Source organism: Neoarius graeffei, chromosome 8 (assembly GCF_027579695.1).
Source record: "Neoarius graeffei isolate fNeoGra1 chromosome 8, fNeoGra1.pri, whole genome shotgun sequence".
Classification (NCBI taxonomy): Eukaryota; Metazoa; Chordata; class Actinopteri; order Siluriformes; family Ariidae; genus Neoarius; species Neoarius graeffei.
Window position 1 is genome coordinate 33,643,260 of NC_083576.1, and position 20,083 is coordinate 33,663,342.

At 43.1% G+C, this 20,083-nt stretch overlaps 1 protein-coding gene across 4 annotated transcripts in view; it reads left to right on the top strand.

Moving 5' to 3' along the window:
* Positions 1-20,083, top strand: part of zgc:66447 (SLAIN motif-containing protein-like) — a 129,105-nt gene that overhangs the window by 17,215 nt on the left and 91,807 nt on the right. The gene's annotated exons all lie outside the window — the stretch shown is intronic.

Genomic DNA, 20,083 nt, shown 5'->3' on the forward strand with positions numbered 1-20,083 from the left:
TTATGGGAAAGACAGATGTCAAGGAAGGCAAATTTGTTGAGGCCTCCATGAAAAATGGGTCGTGGTCCAGTATACAAAAGGAGATGTGAAGTTTGTTGGCCAGGTTGTTGCTATTCGCGGTGATGAGGTTACTGTGATTTTCTTGAAACGTGTTCCTGGATCTCAAACCTTTTAATATTTGTATAGCCAGATGCCAAGGATCCAAGGACCTGAGAGCATTAAGTCAAAGATGAGAGACACTGAATAAACCTCAGATTGACTGAAGAGAGGCTTACTTTTAAATCTATGTATGGACCCTTTTCACGTGATGTCACGACAAACGCGGCTGCCATTTTGGACATGTACTACCAGTAGTCTACCACAGCCAACAACGAGGAACGACAGCGAAGCATTGAAAGGAATATAGCCATCAAAGAAAGTTTTTACTTTCAACAAGACTTCCATCATGCCATTATATTGTTGTGCACCTGGATGTAGTAACCATCAACACACAAGGCAAGATTTATCATTTTATCGGATCCCGACAGATGCTGACTGACGGAGAAGATGGATGGTCTCTAAAATATTGGCAAAATGATGTTTGTTGACACAGCAGTCGTGTGTAACGGGAAGCATTTGCATATCCGAAGTGTTGTGTTTACATCAAAGATAAAATAAACCGATATGACAACGACTGCTGCTGCCAGGTTGGGGACACAAACTAGTAGAAAGGAAGTGTGCCAACAGACTTCCTTTGTGGTCGATTCTGCTTTAAGGTAAGATGCATTTAATTATTCATCTGCTGTGGGTTTGGAATCTGTAGCCTGATCGATTCGTTCATGTTTGTGGTGCCATTTGTTTGTTGACGTGTGTTGAAATGGAAGATTGGTTGTTGACATGATTTCCAGTGATGCTTTGGTGCTGCTGTGGATCAGATGTGTTGTAGCCTGACTTTTTTTTTTTCTTGCGTGTGGTATCATTGTTGACGCGAGGTTGTTTTTTGAACATGCCAATGCGGACACGATTTCCCCTGATGAGTTATGACTTCAGACGCGATGTGTGTGTGGAGGTGTGGAGTCCGCGTGATATGTGCGTAAGATAGGCTTCTCATATGTTTGGAGATCCACGCTCTGAGACAAGCGCAAGTACCCCCCCAAGGGAAAAAAAGGGACCCCCCCCCCCCCCCCGAAAATATCGGCATAGTTCGAACACTGGGTTGGAGAAAGTAATGGCAAATAGTGAGTGCACAAACCATAGAAGGTAAACTGTACACAGCGCCAGGGCAGTGTGATGGTATGTCTACTTTTAGATTGTGTTAGCTCATCACTGAACACACTCGTCACTCAACGAGTTTCACGTCTTTACGACGGATACTTAAATGTGTGTTAGGTATTATTGTTGCAGTCTAAGCAGTCATTGTAGCAGCTAGATGAGCGAGAACCGAAAGGGTCTGTGCCATAAACCGTTATTTCTTCATGTCCAAAATGGCGGTCGTGCTTACGAAGGTCACGTGAGTGAAAAGGGTCTATAAACTTTAAATGGACATCTTTTTCAGCAATTGTCCTCCTATGCCAAAATATACTGTCACTTTTATGTAATACATATCTCCTCTGTCTTCCGTTCTAATTTTTGCTGTGATGTTGAAAATAATTTGGCAAATATGATCAGAATACTTCACCCTGTTGGTGGGGGGAAAAATTGGCAAAACGGAACAACTACTGATGAATCCCATGTTTACTCACCTGATTGTAATTCTGTTACCACTTCCTGAATTTTAGTCTTTTGTCACAGGTTAGACTATTATTGGCTTTAACCCAATGCAAATCCATTACTAGTGTGGTGTATGATTGATTTAACCCTGTTATGTTTGTTCAAATTCTCTCATTTTGAAAGGTTCAAAAGATTTTAACAAATTGATTTGAGCTACAGTTAGCCTGTTGAATTTCATTAAAACCTTTCAAGTTTCAAGCAATTTTCCATTTTTTCAGATGTAATTGTTACTGACTTTTCCCATAAAATTGTGTGTTCAGAGCTAAACTTTTTATTTATTTATTTATTTATTTATTTATTTATTACGGGTCCCAAGAATGGTACCACAGTAATATAGTACCTATAAAATAAGGAAATGACACAGGCTGCTGCTTTCCAGTTCTTCATCTAAAGTGCATCTCTTTTACTTAGAATCATGTCAAAGTATCTATGTGCAATAATTCTTGTCTGTGCATTTCAGCAGTGAACATGTTCATTAAAATTACATCATACATTCATATTCCATAACACCCCACACATGCTCATGTATCCCAAAACCGTTCATACATTCACTTTCACCTTTACACCAGTGAAAATAGGCCACTGTGACTGAATAGTGCAATAGCATGGAAATTCCAGTATATTTAAGTAAAGGCTACCTGTAGCTGCCTAACAAACCACTTCACTAAACATTCATACTGGATAAAATTCCACAAAGTAGTAAAAGTCTAAGAATAGCACACACAAAGATTCAGTTCATTACTATAAGAACTGTTGTATCAAAACAACTGTATTTCTTAACATATTTATACTCCTCAAACATCATAAAATATCCGTTTCATAACAGCAGTGGGTGAACTCCTTAAACTTCATGAAATAACCGTGTCTAAAAATAGTGTCTGGGAGCTCACAACACTGTTAGTAGTTAGCTATGTGAATGTCAACAGGATCTCAAAGGATCCAATTAGCTAAAAGACGGCAGCTAACCGTCTGAAGCGCTTCAGTTTGCCACCACAGATGGCTCGCGAGACGGCAGCTGAACGTTTACATTAGCTAGCCGCTTCATACGATGGCAAACTTTCTAATATAACTTTTATACTTGTTTTTGTGTTATTTTGAATTTATCAAACAAACGTCAGTCATGAGTTGCAAACACTATAACATGGGCGGGGGGGGGGGGGGGGATTTACCCAGTACTAACCTGTAAAACAGGTGAATAAAATAAGGAAATGAGACAGGCTGCTGCTTTCCAGTCCAAAGTGCATCTGAGGGGAGAGCGGTGGTCCGCCCCTTTTAACAACCCGGACGCAACTGCTCCTCCTGTACCAATCACTTAGGTTCCTACTAGGCCGTTCTAGAGTAGTAATAATTGAAAATAAAAGTCCTACTGGGCATAGTGCTGTTCTAGATGAATAAGATAAAAATACAAATGCAGTAAATAAACAAATACATAAAACCTGTGGTCACCTACTTGGGTGTGCCACATGTTCCCCAACTACAAAAGTGGTTCCCGACACTTGCTATTAATAGTTAAAATCACCCTTGACAAAAGACCCACTGGAATTCACAACCATATAAAGAAAAAAAATGTTAAACATGAAACCTCAAGATCAGTGTGAAGAGATGTCATGTGTTCAGTAGCAGTGGATGAGGTAAGGGGATGGCAGGTAAATAAAGGGAATCGTGTGTGTGATGGGCTGAATAAGGTATGGGCTGAACAGCATAAGAGGTGAGCTGGACAGCATAAGGTGTGGGTTGCATAGCATAAAGTGTAGGCTGGAGAGGGTCAGGTGTAGGCTGAGCAGAGTAAACGGATAACTGTGGGGGTGTGTAAAATGTTGTCTGAGCATCTATAGCACTGACACTAGTGTGTGGCTGAGGGGAGGGTTGACTGCGAGAGGTGTAAGTCAACACCTGGGGCGGGTGCCTTTCTCTGGTTGACCTTCTCCGTGCAGGCTGAACATCAGACTGAGGCTCCTGCATGTCTTCAGCTGGGTCACTGGCCTGAGGCATCGCCTGGGGTTCCCCGACTGACAGTACACTCTCATCAGGTCCTCCTGGCACCTCCTCAGCTTCACATCCTCTTTCAGGTTGCGGTTGGTCATGGTCACATGGTTCAGAGAGCACTCCACTCTGTTCACTGTTGACCTGTGGTTTACCAGTGGCACCTCGGTGACATGCAAAGGTCTCAAATTGTGGCACTTCCCTGGGTATCCGCAGCCAATAACAAGGTGTCTCTTTGTCTGCCTCTGAATCACTTGTCTCACTCTGCATTCTTTCAACAGTTCTTGATGGTTATGTTGACTTTCTTTGTCTCTTCTGTGACTCAGCAGGCACAGACGTGGCTGGAAGCTCTACAGGTAAGTCGTTCACTTGGAACAGCAGGTTTCTGTGAAGAGTGCAGACTGGCCGACCTCCAGTTTCTGGACCGACTTTATAGACAGGGTTGTTTCCGACTTGCTCTCTGACGATGTAGACCATGTGTTCCCAATAGGACTTCAGCTTGCCGGGACCACCTCTCTCTGCAAGATTGCAGACAAGGACTCGGTCTCCAGGTTGGAGGGTGACACCTTTTGTTTCACCTGTCATAGTACTGCTTGCCTTTAACATTAGACTGTTGACTGTTGCTGGCAGCTATTCGATAGGCTTCAGTCATTCTCTCTTTCCACTTCTCTGCAAATCCTCTCAGTGTGCTTGTTTCTTCCTCTGCAGTCAACCCAAAGAGAAGGTCAGCAGGAAGGTGTGGATGGTGACCATACAACAGGAAGAAGGGAGAGTAGCCAGTTGCCTCATGCTTGGTGCAGTTGTATGCATGGATGATGTGGGACAGGTGATCTTTCTTTCTCTTTCTCCTCCTCCAGGGCCCGGAGCATTTGTAGCAGGATTCGATTGAAAATCTCTACAGGATTACCTTGTGGGTGGTAGGGGGAGGTTCTGGAGTGGCTCACACCAGACAGTTGTCTGAGAGTCTTGAACAACTCATTCTCGAACTCCCGGCCTTGATCATGGTGAAGCTTGCCTGGGTAGCCGAATCGAGAGATGAAGTTATTGAAGATCTTGTCAGCAGCGGTTTTGCCCGTTTTGTTCTTGGTAACATGTTTGTGCAAACCTGGTGAAGTGCTCAACTACAACCAGGATGTACTCGTACCCACCATGACTGGACTCAAAGTGGAGGAAGTCAATGCAGATGAGTTCAAGGGGTGAGCTTGATGTGATGGACCCCATTTGGTGCTCGGTCATGTGTGGCAGGCTTCTTCTGCTTGATGCAGCAACATTTCCTGGTGACATACTCTTCAACATCTCTCTTCATGAAAGGCCAATAGAAACGTTGTCTGGCCAGGCTCAAGACTCTTTCGACGCCCACGTGTCCCATGTTGTGCAGGTGTGTGAGCACTGTCTGTCTATAGATGGCAGGCAGAACCAGCTGCTTATGACCCAGTGCTTTCCGATAGAGAAGGCCATTCTCCACACACTCTGCTCCATTCCCTCGACAGTTTCCTAGTGGGCCTGTCAAGTGTCTTACGTGCTTCCTCAGTCAGCTCTGCTGTATTCTCTCAAAGTTAGTATCTTGCCAATGACTGGGTCTTTACGCTGCTCTCTTGCTAGTTCCTCTGGGCTGATCACTGGAAAGGGCTCAGACTGATTCCGCTGCTGTGAGGTTAAACTGAGGGCTGCTATCCATGCGACATCGCTTTGCTGGGCCATCCTGCTCCCATTCCAGGTGGCGCGCACAGCTGCTTCAGTTAGTCTCTCTGAACATCAGCTCATGAAGGCATCAATATCAAGGGGACTGCAGGAGAGTGTCTGCATCAATGTTCAGCTTGCCTGGCCGGTACCTAATCTCAAAGTGGAAGTCTGTGAGTTCCTTTACCCAACGATGGCCCACTGCATTCAGCTTTGCACTACTCATGACATGGGTCGGGGGTTGTTATCAGTGTAAACCATGAAATGAGGAGTGTAGTACAAGTAGTCTCTGAACTTGTCATAGACTGTCCACTTCAAGGTCAAGAACTCAAGCTTTCCACTGTGGAGGTGGTAATTCTGTTCTGCTGATGTTGGCGTTTGTGATCTGTAGCCAATCACGCTCATCTTGCTATCTTGGTTTTCATAGAGCATTGCTCCCAGGCCCAGTTGAGAAGTGTCAGTGTGGAGGGCAAAGGGCTGGTCAAAGTTCGGATAGGCCAACACTGGGGGATGTGTCAGGACATCAATGAGATGCTCAAGGATCTGTTGGTGCTCGACTTTCCACTCAATAGATGTACATGAGGAGAGTTGGGGTCCCTTGGTCTGCCCTCTTGATGGCTTTGTTGGCTCTACCCCATGTTTCACCTGGAGCAGCTTATACAGCGGTCTTGCTATGCAGGAAAAGTCTTGGACATGCGTCTGGTAGTAGCTCAGAAAGCCTAGCAACCTCCAGACATCAACTGTTTGCGGTGTTTTTGTCTTTCAGCGCATGCACTGCCTCTAGGTCTTTCGGATCCACCCTCACACCGTTTGCAGACACCAGCTGGCCCACATACCTGACCTCTTTCTGAAATAAAACTAATTTCTCTGGCCTTAGTTTCACCCTGTGGCGCTGCAGGGCTTGGAGGACACGATGCAGCACCTCAACATGGTCTTCAAAGGACTTGGAGAAGCAGAGGACATCATCCAGGTAAGGTATACAATAGTCGTCTCTGAGCGTGTCAAGCATTTCCTCCATGCTCTGTTGGAAAGCTGCTGGTGCGTTGGACAACCCAAAGGGAATCCTGACCCACTCATACAGGCCCCATGGCATCATGAACGCAGTCCGATGCCTTGATCCCTCAGCAATGAAGCCTTGGTGGTAAGCTTTGCCTTGGTATAAGATGGAGAACCAGCTGTAGCCTCAGAGAGTCAATCAAGTCCTTTATGCGCAGGAGTGGGTGTTGGTCTGGAACAGTCTTTTTGTTGAGGAGCCGGTAGTCTGTGCACAGGTGACGTGATCCATCCTTTTTCCTCACACAGACAATTGGTGCAGCATAAGGCGATTGGGACTTTACAATCCATCCTTTCATCAGTAGCTCCTGTATGTATTCCTTGACTTCCTTGTACAGTGGCTTCGGGACAGACACACAAGCCCTCTGAACAGGGATGTCCTTTTTGAGTTAGATTGACATCTGGAGAGAGGGGATACACCCAATGTCATTGCTGTCTTGGGCAAAAGCAGCAGACTCCTCGTACAGCATTTTCCCAAGTACCTCTTGCCTGTTCAGGGTTGAGGTGTCTGAGGTCAACAGGTGGATGCCACAGGTTGGAAGGAGAGGTGCTAGGAACAGTGACAGGGCTCACTTCAGCCCTCACTGTTCTGGAGGGTGTTGGTTCAGCTGGCTGGGCTTCTTTGCCTACCTCAAGGATCTTCACGTGCTGGATGGAGCCTAGCTGAGTTCTTTTTGGCAGGATGACCTCATGTTTCATGTGGTTGGAGACTGGAACACTAAGTCAAGTTTATTTGTATAGTGCTTTTAACAATAAACGTTGTCGCAAAGCAGCTTTACACAATTTGAACAACTTAAAACATGAGCTAATTTTATCCCTAATCTATCCCCAATGAGCAAGCCTGTGGCGATGGTGGCAAGGAAAAACTCCCTCAGACGACATGAGGAAGAAACCTTGAGAGAAACCAGACTCAAAAGGGAACCCATCCTCATTTGGGCAACAACAGACAGCATTACTGTAATAAGTTTTAACAAGAAGTCAGTTTTGTTGATGTTATAAACTCTTCATTTATGGAAACTTGAGTGCAAAACTGTTCATGACAACTGCAGTCCTAAAGTTAGCAAGTCAACTGTAGTCCTCAGCCATAAAAGCATTACTGTAAGAGTCCAGAGCGTCCTCCAAGTATGACTTTCAACTGTCCTCATGGGGCTGTCCTCCACAGGAGTGATGTGATGAGACTCCAACCAGACACAGGGCACCAGAATGGATCAGGCAGGTCCGAGGAGCATAAGAGGTCAGCATCGCAATCCCAGGACCAACATGTAACTCAGAGGGACAGATTTTTTTTTTTGGGGGGGGGAGAGGGAGAGAACACAGGTTGTTTAGGTATGCCCAATGTCACCTGAATAAGTAGGAACCGTATACATATTGCACTGAGTACATGCAGGGACTCCCGGGAACTAACTATGACCGCGTAACTAAAAGGGGAGAGCCAGAAGGTAACACAGGCATGAGGGAGCCCCACGACATAAAGCAGCCAGCCACTACACAGTCAACAAACTCGAGTGAGCAAGCAAGTGGGGACTGACAGCATCCATACATCCCAGTTTACCAAAACACTCCTGTCTGAGGACCTTCCAGATCTACACCTTTACCTCATAAACACCATTAACAAAAGGCTTGACTAAACAGATATATTTTCAGCCTAGACTTAAATGCTGAGACTGTATCTGATTCCCGAACACTACTTGGAAGGCTGTTCCATAACTGTGGGGCTTTGTAAGAAAAGGCTCTGCCCCCTGATGTAGCCTTCACTATACGAGGTACCAGCAGATAGCCTGCACCTTTTGAACTAAGTAGGCGTGGTGGGTCATAGAAGAGCAGAAGTTCACTCGGGTACTGTGGTGCAAGACCATTTAGTGCTTTAAAGGTCAATAGTAGTATTTTATAATCAATACAACATTTGATTGGGAGCCAACGCAGTATGGATAAGACAGGGGTGATGTGGTCATATTTTCTAGTTTTAGTAAGGACTCTTGCTGCTGCATTTTGAACTAACTGGAGCTTGTTTATGTACTTATTGGAACATCCAGACAGTAAGGCATTACAGTAATCCAACCTGGAGGTAACGAAAGCATGAACTAGTTTTTCCGCATCGGAGTGACATTAAATTTCTTATCTTAGCAATATTTCTGAGATGAAAGAAAGCTATCCGGGTAATGTTATCAATGTGAGTTTCGAATGAAAGACTGGGGTCAATAATCACTCCGAGGTCTTTTACTGCTGCACATGAAGGAACAGAAAGGCCATCCAGAGTTACTGTGTAATCAGAAAACTTTCTTCTAGCTGCATGTGGGCCTAGTACAAGTACTAGTGCATCTCAAAAAATTAGAATACCATGAAAAAGTTCCTTTTTTTTCATAATTGAATTCAAAAAGGTAAACTTTCTATATTCATTACATGTAAAGTGAAATATTAAAGCCTTTTTTGTTTTAATTTTGATGATTATGGCTTACAGCTCATGAAAATATTAGAATATTCCCTAAGATCAATCAAAAAAAGGATTTACAATACAGAAATGTCCAACTTCTGAAAAGTATATTCGTTTATACACTCAATACTTGGTTGGGGCTCCTTTACCATGAATTATTGTATCAATGCGGTGTGGCATGGAGGTGATCAGTCTGTGGCACTGCTGAGGTGTTATTGAAGCCCAGGTTGCTTTGATAGTGGCCTTCAGCGTATCTGTATTTTTGGGTCGGGTGTTTCTCATCTTCCTCTTGACAATACCCCATAGATTCTCTATGGGGTTCAGGTCAGGCAAGTTGGCTGGCCAATCAAACACAGTAATATCATGGTCAGCAAACCATTTGGTAGTAGTTTTGGCACTGTGGGTAGGTGCCAAGTCCTGCTGGAAAAGGAAATCAGCATCTCCAAAAAGCTCGTCAGCAGATGGAAGCATGAAGTGCTCTAAAATCTCCTGGTAGATGGCTGTGTTGACTTTGGACTTGATAAAATACAGTGGACCAACACCAGCAGATGACATGGCACCCCAAATCATCACAGACTGTGGAAACTTCACACTGGGCTTCAAACACCTTGGATTCTGTGCCTCTCCACTCTTCCTCCAGACTCTAGAACCGTGATTTCCAAATTAAATGCAAAATGTACCTTCATCTGAAAAGAGGACTTTGGACCACTGAGCAACAGTCCATTTCTTTCTCTCCTTAGCCTAGATAGGACACTTCTGACATTGTCTCTGGCTCAGGAGTAGCTTGATATTAGGAATGCGAAAGTTGTATCCCCTTTCTTGAAGATGTCTGTTTGTGATGGGTCTTGATACACTGACACCAGCCTCAGTCCACTCCTTGTGAAGCTCTCCCAAGTTCTTGAATCAACTTTTCTTGACAATCCTCTCAAGACAGCGGCCATCCCTGTTGCTTGTGCACCTTTTCTAGCCACCCTTTTCAGCAATGACCTTTTGTGGCTTACCCTCCTTGTGGAGGGCATCAGTGATCATCTTTTGGATAACAGTCAAGCCAGCAGTCTTCCCCATGATTGTGGTTGTGTGTACTGAACTAGACCGAGAGATACACTGTGTTCATACTGTTTTACTCAAACTCGAAATGAAATATTCTAATATTTTGAGATGGGTTTTTTGTTTTTGTACTGTATGCCATACTGATTAAAATTAAAATAGAAAAATGCTTGAAACATTTTAGTTTGTGTAATGAGTCTATAATATATAACTTTCACTTTCTTAAATAACTGATGGAAAATATTGAACTTTTTCGCAATATTCTAATTTTTTGAGATGCACTAGTACTTCAGTCTTGTCAGAGTTAAGCAGAAGGAAATTAATAAGCATCCAGTGTCTGTCCTTTACACATTCCTCAATTCTCTTAAGCTGGTGTCTCATCAGGTTTTACAGAAACATACAACTGTGTGTCATCAGCATAACAGTGGAAACTAATACAATGTTTACGAATAAAATATATAAGAAAAAAGCAGTGGACCCAAGACAGAACCTTGTGGAACATGAAACTTTACCTCAGTACGTCTAGAAATGTCACCATTTATATCAACATACTGATAACGATCAGTTAAATAAGACCTGAGCTAGGAGAGGGCTGTTCCCTTAACTCCCACAACATTTTCTAGTCTATCCAGAAGAATGGAATGATCAATGGTATCAAATGCTGCACTAAGGTCAAGCAATACAAGTAGCGAGACACAGCCCTGATCAGACGCCAACAGTAGGTCATTTACTGCTTTAACCAAAGCTGTCTTTGTGCTATGATATGGTCTAAATCCTGACTGATACATTTCATGGATGTTATTCCGATGTAAATATGAGCATAACTGCTGTGCCACAGCTTTTTCAAGGATCTTTGAGATAAAGGGGAGTTTTGATATTGGCCGATAATTGGACAACTGACAGGGATCAAGGTCAGGTTTTTTAATCAGGGGTTTGATAACTGCTAGTTTAAAGGATTTGGGTACATAGCCAATTGCAAGAGAAGAATTTATTATTTTTAGAAGCGGTTCAATTACTTCAGGTATTCTCTGTTTGAATAGACGTGTAGCTAAGGGATCTAGTACACAAGATGAGGCTTTTGATGCCGAGATTATTGAAAGTAATTCAGTTTCTTTTAGGGGAGTAAAACATTCTAATTGATGATCTGATACAGTTATATTGTTAACTACAGGGTCACTTACATTGTCTGACCTTAAATTAGTAGATTGAATTTTTTGTCGGATATTCTCAATTTTGTCATTAAAAAAAATTCATGAAATCGTTGCTACTACATACTACAGGTATGCATGTGTCTATAGTGGACTTATTCCTGGTTAATTCTGCTACAGTATTTAAATAGGAATCTAAGATTATTTTTATCATCTTCTATTAGGGAGGAGAGATATGTTGATCTAGCAGCACAAAGAGCTTTTCTATACTTCAGGAAGCTCTCCTTCCACGCTAATTTGAACACTACCAATTTTGTTTGACACCATTTATGTTCCAATTTTCAAGTGGTCTGTTTTAATGTGCGAGTGTCATCATCATACCAGGGTGCTAATTTTTTTGTCTCTGACCATTTTCCTTTTAAGAGGAGCTACATTATCTAAAGCAGGGATTCTTAACCTTTTTGACACAGAGGCCCAATTTTTTCAGTGCCGAGTGACCTGGGGCCCTAAATAATCACGGTGTAGATTTAATTGATCTCACGCATTTGTATTCAATGATAAATCAAATCCACTCACAGTTTAACAAGCTAACAAGCTAAAACATGAGTAAATTTTAATGAATAATAATGAGATGATGATATGTGATCACCACAAAGATTTTTATTAAACCTACTGTATGTTAACTTTTGTGAATCATGGAACAAATCAAGCAAGGAAAATCTGAAGGCTTACATCAGGCTTATTAATAATGAAGACCAATATTTAGATTTAAGATTTAACAAAAAGGGACTAAGAAAATCAATCAGTAGATCAATAAAAAGATAGTGGTTAAAACATGCATTCAAAGTAGCATTTCTTTAATTAAACTGTAAATAATTTTAAATGCAAATGACACAATAGCCTTAATAGCCTTTTTTTTTTTTTTTTTTAAAGAAGAACCAAAAGATGTTGCTTTTTGTATTCTGAACAACAATCAAGTAGTTGAACAGTCAAAACAGTCCATATTTAGGCCTAACAAGCTACAACTGTGTTTTTTTTTTTACATCTTCACCTCTTAATGAGACACTTGGGCCTGCTTCTGATCTGAGACACAATCAGATCCAGTCTGGGTGGGATGGGGGAAAGGCTCATTCTGAGAGTAGCCTCCAGTGATGCTCTGAGTCCGTTTTGGGTTTTTGTCTTTGTTGTGGCCACAATGGAGATTCCAGATTCACACAGGTAAGTAGTTGTGAATGGGAGGAGGAGTTTCATAGCCCTCTGTGCAAGACATGGGTACTCTTTTGAGGCAAGGATCCAGAAGGATCCCAGGTCCAGTTTATCCCACTGCAACTTTAAAGTGCTGTCGGTGGAGACTTCCAGAAGCTGGGATTCCAGATGTGAGGGCAAAGCAACATCATTTGCAGTGGGATCCACAGAAAATGGGTCCAAAACCCACATATGTCCCTCTCTGGGGTCCTCTGGAAAGTATTCATTAAATTTCTCTGCCAGTTGTGACAGGTGCTGAGAGACTGAGTCACTGATTTTCACGTGGGGAGTTTTCCAAAATGTCAGACAAAAGTGGAAACACATCCATCCTCTTTTCCTGGGCCCTTTTGCTCCACAAAGCAAGTTTCTTCTTAAAAGCTTGAACTTTGTCTGCAACAGAAAAAATGTTGCTGTTTCTTCCTTGAAGTGAGGTGTTCAGCTGGTTCAGTAGTGAGAAAATATCACACAGGTAAGCAAGTTTAGCTGTGAAGTCTGTGTCAGCATAGTAATGTGCAAAGGGAGATTTTTTTCTCAGTGAGAAAAGTGAAAACCTCATCCCTCAGTTCAAACAAACGCTTGAGAACCAGTCCTCTTGAGAGCCATCTCACTTCACAGTGATAGAGCAGTTGGACATGATCTGCTTCTACATCCTCACAAAGCTTTGCAAAACATCTGGAGTTCACAGCATTGTTTTTAATGAAGTTGATGGTTTTGACACTTACTGTCATCACCTCGTGAAGCTCTGGTGACATCTTTTTAGCTGCAAGGTTTTCACGGTGAAGAAAACAGTGTGTCCATTTGGCTTCTGGTGCGCGGTCGAGTATCTGTCTGATGACACCGTGATGCCTGCCAGTCATTGACGCGGCACCGTCACTGCACACCCCAACACAGTTCTGCCAGTCCAGGCCGTTCTCTTTGAAGTAGTTGTCCATGCAGCTGAAACATTCCTGAGCCGTAGCGCGTGTTGTTAGCTCTCCACAAAAAAGTATATCTTCGTGCAAACTACTGTCCCAGCGATATCGAACAAAAACCAGCAGCAGCGCAGCATAAGTGAGATCCGTGGACTCGTCGAGTTGTAATGAGAAAAATGGACTGTCTTTTATCCTCTCAAGAAGCTGCTGCTGTATGTCCGAGGCCATATCCACAATGCGGTGACTGACAGTGTCGTTGGAGAGTGGAACAGTCTGAAACTTCTTTGCAGCAGCCTCTCCGATCAGCTCACGACACATATCCACAGCGGCAGGAAGAACCAAATCCTCCGCTATGGTGAAGGGGGTTTTGGTTTGTGCCACATGTTTGGCTACCAGATAACTTGCCTTTAACGCACATTTAGAGCTGCCAGTCAGTGACACGATACTTCTTTTCTGTATTTGTAGTCCGTTTTCTTTTCGTTTTAAGTATTCGGTCGGCTTCCCCACCAGTGTGGGATGCTTTGTTTCGAGATGCCGCTGCAGCTTTGACGGCTTCAGTGCTTCATTGGAGAGCGTGAGCCCGCACTCCACACATTGGGCTCGTGGCTCCTTCTTGCTGCCCCCATTTACAAACCCGTACTTAATAAACTCTGGGTTGTACTTGCGTACAATATTTGTTTTTTTTGGGTGGGTTGTCATCTTTCTTTTCATCTTGTTTACGCTTTAAAAACTTATCCATGGCTGTGCTTGTTGCCGTTGCATTACCAGCATGGATAATAGTTCCGGTTTGCAAACGTGTCATACAACGTCACAGCATAAACATTATTATAATGCATTATAGTCACGTTAAAATAATAATAACTAAACTATAAATATAGTGTGTTATTGCCTATGATTGAGTGTGCTGCCAACAAATTTCGATTCTGGAGTAAAAAATTTTGTGTGTCTGTAAAGCTAACAAGCTACAGTCCAATGGCCCTCACGGCCCATTGGTGCAAAACTGAAAGTTTTTTGCGGCCCTCCAGGTGGCGCTTGCGGCCCAAGTTTGGGCCGCGGCCCTATGGTTCAGAATCTCTGATCTAAAGTATGGCGGAATGTTGACTCTAAGCATTCAGTTGCCTGATCAAGTTCTGCAGGGGCTGACAGTGACCCAATCAAAGTTGATAACTCTGGGAGATAATTTATAAAGCTCTGTGCAGTAGTTGACACGAATGTACGTTTAATACAGTAGCATGGTGAGGTGCATTTTTATATTATTACTCATAGTTTGGATGAGCTGAGATAATGATCTGAGAACTTCAGACTGTGGAAGTATGACTATATTGTCTACGTTTAACCTGAATGTTAGCATTAGATCAAGGGTGTGACCACCATTATGGGTCGGTCCTATGACATTCTGATTAATCCCTGCTGAATCTAAAATGGACACAAACGCTGTTTGTAAAGAGTCTTCTGGGTTATCGAAGTGAATATTAAAATCTCCGACAACTAAAGCTTTGTCTAAGGAAATAACCAGATCTGAGATAAAATCTGCAAATTCAGAAAGAAACTCAGAATATGGCCCTGGGGGCCTGTAAATAATAAGTAATGAAATTAACTGGGTAGACTTATTTTTCGAGGCTACATACATTGAGTATGAAGAACTACAAATGTATTAAATTTATAACCAGGTTTTTGTGTTGCACCTAGATAATCATTATAAATAACCGCAACGCCGCCTGCTCTGCCAGTTAGACGAGGCTGGTGTATATAACTGTATCCAGGAGGACTCGCTTCATTTAATGCTATATATTCATTTGGCTTAATCCATGTTTCTGTTAAACACAGTACATTAAACTCCTGATCAGTAATGAGTTATTAACCATTAGCACTTTAGATGCAAGAGATCTAATATTTAATAGCCCCACCTTTAGATCAAAGGTGCTGGCAGCAGCTGTACAGTCAGTATGATCTAATTTCATATTGATTAGGTTACTGGAACAAACTCTCTGAATACTTTACCTTTTTTGTTTAGCTCGGGGAACAGACACAATCTCGATGTAGTGGACCCTGAGTGACGACTTTGTGCAGCTAGCAGACAGTCAGTTTAGCCTGTTCGTCTGCTCCCTGGCCTTGGCTCTGGATTGTCAGAAATGAACTAGGCCTGTTCTGAGACTGACCTATGCTGCAGGAAATGAGAGCAGCACCTTCCCGAGTGGGATGGATACTGTCCCACCCTAACAGGCCAGCAGTGCCCTCAAAATTAGCCCAATTATCTATAAAGCCCACACTGTTTTCAGAGCATCACCTGGACAGCCAGCAGTTCAGTGACCATAACCTGCTGTAAGCTATATTGCCACGCCGCATTGGGAACACTAACACAAGGCTCAGACTGATCTCTAGCAGGCCCTCTCCAACACTGGGCTGTTCGAGGTTGGTGTTCTCCTCTGCTGGTTCATACAGGACAAGGTGGTTGGTCATATCGAAGGTAGGTGGTACTCTGCATTGCACATGCATTGTTTTCCCAGGTGGAAGGATGACATTGTCTGTGCTAACTTTTATGGTGGCCATACTGCAGACTGGTGGTTCTTTGGTTTGTATAAAGTTGACCATGGCGTCAGTGTGCTCTTCTCCCATACTAGGAGCTTTACGCCGGAGACTGAGAATAATGGCCTGTGCTTCTGTGGCTGATGCCTGGCAGTTGATCATCTCCTGCAGGACATTGGCACCAAGCAGAGGCTGGGGGAGGGGGAGTTGACTGACCAGGAAAGGGACCTGCATGGTGAGGCTGGGATTATCATTGCCTGGGAGATTGACTGACTGTTAGCTCCACCCACTCATCGTATGGAATGGACTGTCCGTTCACAGCACAGAGATTCAGGCTTTCCCCTGAGTCAAGGAGTTCTTCCAAGAGTCATACTGGATGATTGGGGATGAATACTTCTTTCCAGGGTCTGTCTGATGCTGACTTGTGATCCAGAGTCAAACAAAACTGTAGTGGCATAACCACTGAAGCAGCAGTTTAGTAGCCTCTTTCTACCAACCAGTGGCACAGTGTGACTTGGATGTTCAGGGACTGTTGATTGTTCTTGGTGAGCGACCATGGTTAGCTCTTTTCTCACACTCTCTCACCTTGAACTGTCTTTGCTGGCGCCTTGATGTTAGTAGTTGGGACTGGAGCTGGCCTCTGGTTGTCCCTCAACAGAGACCGACTCCTGTTTCCCTGCTGCAGGCTTCTCTTCAAACAGCTGATTGCCCGATGCCCTGGGCATCCACATATGAAGCAGTGGCTACAGCTCTGTAGGCCTTGTTGTGTGCAGCTGGTGCAGATGGGTGTCCTCCTATTGGCAGATGGCTGGCTTGTAGGCGGGGGTGTTTGGACAGGCTGATGGTGGGCTGAGGTTTGAGCCGTTAGAGTTCTTGAGTGGGGTGCTTGCATCACCGTTGTCTCGTCTATCAAGGCCGCCACCATATTGGTTAAAGCCTCCACCTTTGCATTCAGCTGTTGTATTGACTCAGTCTCTGTTGTTAGCTGGCCGGTCTCCTCCATCCTTCTGGACACTGTGTGCATGAGCTGTCTTCTGGGGAGGGCCCTGATAGAGTCTGCACTGGTGCTCATTCTCATCACTGATTATCCTCATAATGTGGCAGAGGATTTCCTCATCAGTGACGTGGCGGTCTGAAAGGAATGGTCTGAGCCACTGCCGAATGTCTGTTTTTTGATCCCAGGCCCTGATAGATGGTGTGGAGGAAGATTTCCTGGATGGTACTGGGGTCATAGCGGATGTCTGCGCTCACCTGCCTTGACCTGGAAAAGGATCTTCTGCTTGAGCCCAATCATGCAGTACAGGAACTGCTGAGGAGATTCTTGGTCATTCTGCTTAGCACACAAGTTCCTGGAACAGCTCTGTGCTAGCCTTCTCACAGAGATGAGACCTGAGGAAGCCCTTGATCTCACTGATGTCATCCTTGTTGAGGAGCATTTCCTTGAAGATGCCAGGCTTCACTATCTTCAGCACCCCTCTAATCACCTCTGTCTCAGAGAAACCCTCCCTCATCAATCTGCTTACAAATACTATTGTATGTGATGTCAGAGCTGTGGTCCCCTATCTGTCCCCTGTGTACCTTAAACTCCCTACGCTGGAGATAAGACAGGTCTCTTATGGAAACCATCCCACCAAAGGCTGCTGGTGATTGTGTGTGATGTGATGGTGGAAGTGATGCTGGCTCACCTACATAAGGCATGTGTACGTCGGTGCTGGTCTTGCTTGCTAAGTGGGTGGTTGGAGACTGGCCTGTAAACCGACTCGGAATGTTGGTGTGTGTGCTGAGGCCAGTAGGTTGCTGTGTACCGTGCAATGTGGTGGCGGCGCTGGATGGAAAAGCAGTGTACTGTATGTTCCTGGTGGATGACAGGCCAGGTGCAGTGTGCTGTTGTGCAGCATACAATGTGGTGGTGGTTGATGGGAGAGCAGTGTAATCTGTGCTGCTAGGAGGTGTGTGCATGCACGGCTGCGCACTAACGGGATGAGGAGGAGCTAGGGAGAGAGAGGGAGCGATCATGCACAGGTGTAGGAGTGAGGGAACGAGGTGGCGTGCATGGGAGAGTAACAAAGGAATCTGTAGCTTAAACTAGTCCAGCTAGGCCTTAAACCCCAAACTTCTATTCAACCCTTAGCTACTCCTGAAATCCCAATGTTGAGGGGTGTAGTGTGATGGAGGGAGTTTAAAAAAAAAAAAAAGAGAGAATAACACGTGCATGATAAATACAGCTAGTAAACAAAGTAAATCAAACATGCGGTCTAAGACCGACTTTCATGTGAATCAAAATGCGTACATTTAAACCATAAATGAATTCAAATAAACACTCTTCACATTAACTAGCCACAACTAAGACTAACAATTGCCCAGATGCCAGCCTTACTTGAGATTGCTCTTGCTTGGCGACTGAAAGTGCGCCATCTGTTATCTGAAGACAGCGCGGAGGGCAGGTCCAGGGAGAAAACAGTTCTGTTCCTTTCACTTTTACAGCTCATCAGCTGAAGATCTTCAGTGTCCTGTCAGTCGTCCAATGATCTTTAAGGAATGTTGTTGTAGTTTGTCGACATTGAGAAAGAGAAGGGATCCGGTCGCCTTTTCTCTTTAAAATACTACGTGGGTTGCAGTAACTAACTGGTTCAGTTATTATTGCAAGTATGCGAAGATCAAATACATTGAACTTTGGCTAAAGATCCGGTATCAATAGCTCGTTCTTTGTCCTTTGTTCCCTGCAGCACAGATGCAACATCTCTCATGTGTGGAAACCCACCGCCAGAGAGGGAGAATTTTGATTCCACCGCAGGTTTAAAGCATAGTCGTGACATCATTGTATTTTTGGTATCTGGTATGATCTCTGTATCCAATACCATTACAGGGAGTCAGAAGAATGGGTGGATAGAACATGGCATCGAGTACAGGGATTAGTGTGTTTCAATGCTGTACAGTGAAAGGGGGAAGATGGTTACTATGGCTACGGCATGGCAATCCATCCTGACATCACTAAAACTCGAATCAGAGTCCAGTCTTGAGTCCACTATTAATCAGACTTGAGTCCTAGAACAAGACTCCAACCGCACCATTTGATGAGGCATATCAGGTGAAAAATTCAATCCGAGTTGCTTAAAACTGGTCTTGCTGAATTCAGAAATGATTGTAGAACAACATACTTTTTTACAGAATTAAAATGCTTATCCATTCTTGAGATATTACAAATCAAAGATAACTGCCGTAATATGTATTAGGATAACATGGTTCAAAATGGGTCTCATTAACCAATGAGATCAAATGTTTTTTTCTGAACTTTATTTTTCAAGATATTTACATGGAAATTGGCAAACACATAGATGGTTGTATACGGAATACAAAGTTTGAAAAATTGGTAAAAATTATCCAAATTAGTATTTAATTTGCATTAATTATGCTAATTGGGTAAAAGCGTTTTAAATCGGTACACTCCTTCAGAATTTCACCAAATGGCTTTATTTGTGCAATATAAAACTGATCTTAACTCTCATACATCACAAAGAAGGAGAAATCAAGGTTAATTACAAATAAAAGTATAAAATATGCATAAATAAGCATTGAATGTCATTCACATTTACCATACTCTATCAAAATAAAAAAAATGCTCTGTAGGGCTTTGTATTCTCAAAAGTAGGGCCCACTAGTACCCTATATTAAAGAATATAAATGATTATTTTGATTTATTCACAGGTTTTAAGGCTAACCTCAAACTGAGAGACACATCCAATAAACAATTCCATTTAACTTAATTGAAATTGACACTCGCGTTTCTGACTTCCGGGTTTTTTTTTTTTTTTTAAATATCATTCCAACCACTAAGATCTCAATATTTTTCATCAAAACAACTAAAGTTGTATTCTAAAACTGTTATTTATTTACAGGAGTCAGTTTATTTGAGAAAAATAAGTAGGTAAAGCTATGAAAACTCACTTCAAAATCTTCTGAGAGTCATAACCTCAAAACTATCTGACAGAAAATTTTGCTGAATACTTCATCAGAAACAGTGAAAGCTAGAGAAAATCCCTATAAATGTTGACTGCTATTCACAAGTATTCCAGTCAGAAACCGATCAGAAGGGAGAGAGCCTGACTGCTTTCCCATGACTCAGAAAAGCCCCGGCAGTTTCCCTATGTCACGTGAGCAGTGTGTGCACTCTTGTACCAACTTCAACCTGCTGTTACTCCCAAAGTACTGAACAGATCTTGACGAGAAATTTATTTGGAAAGCAGAGATTATAAGCTTTTTAATGATAGAAAATATTCAAGAGTTAAGAAATGACAGATTTGGAAACTTAA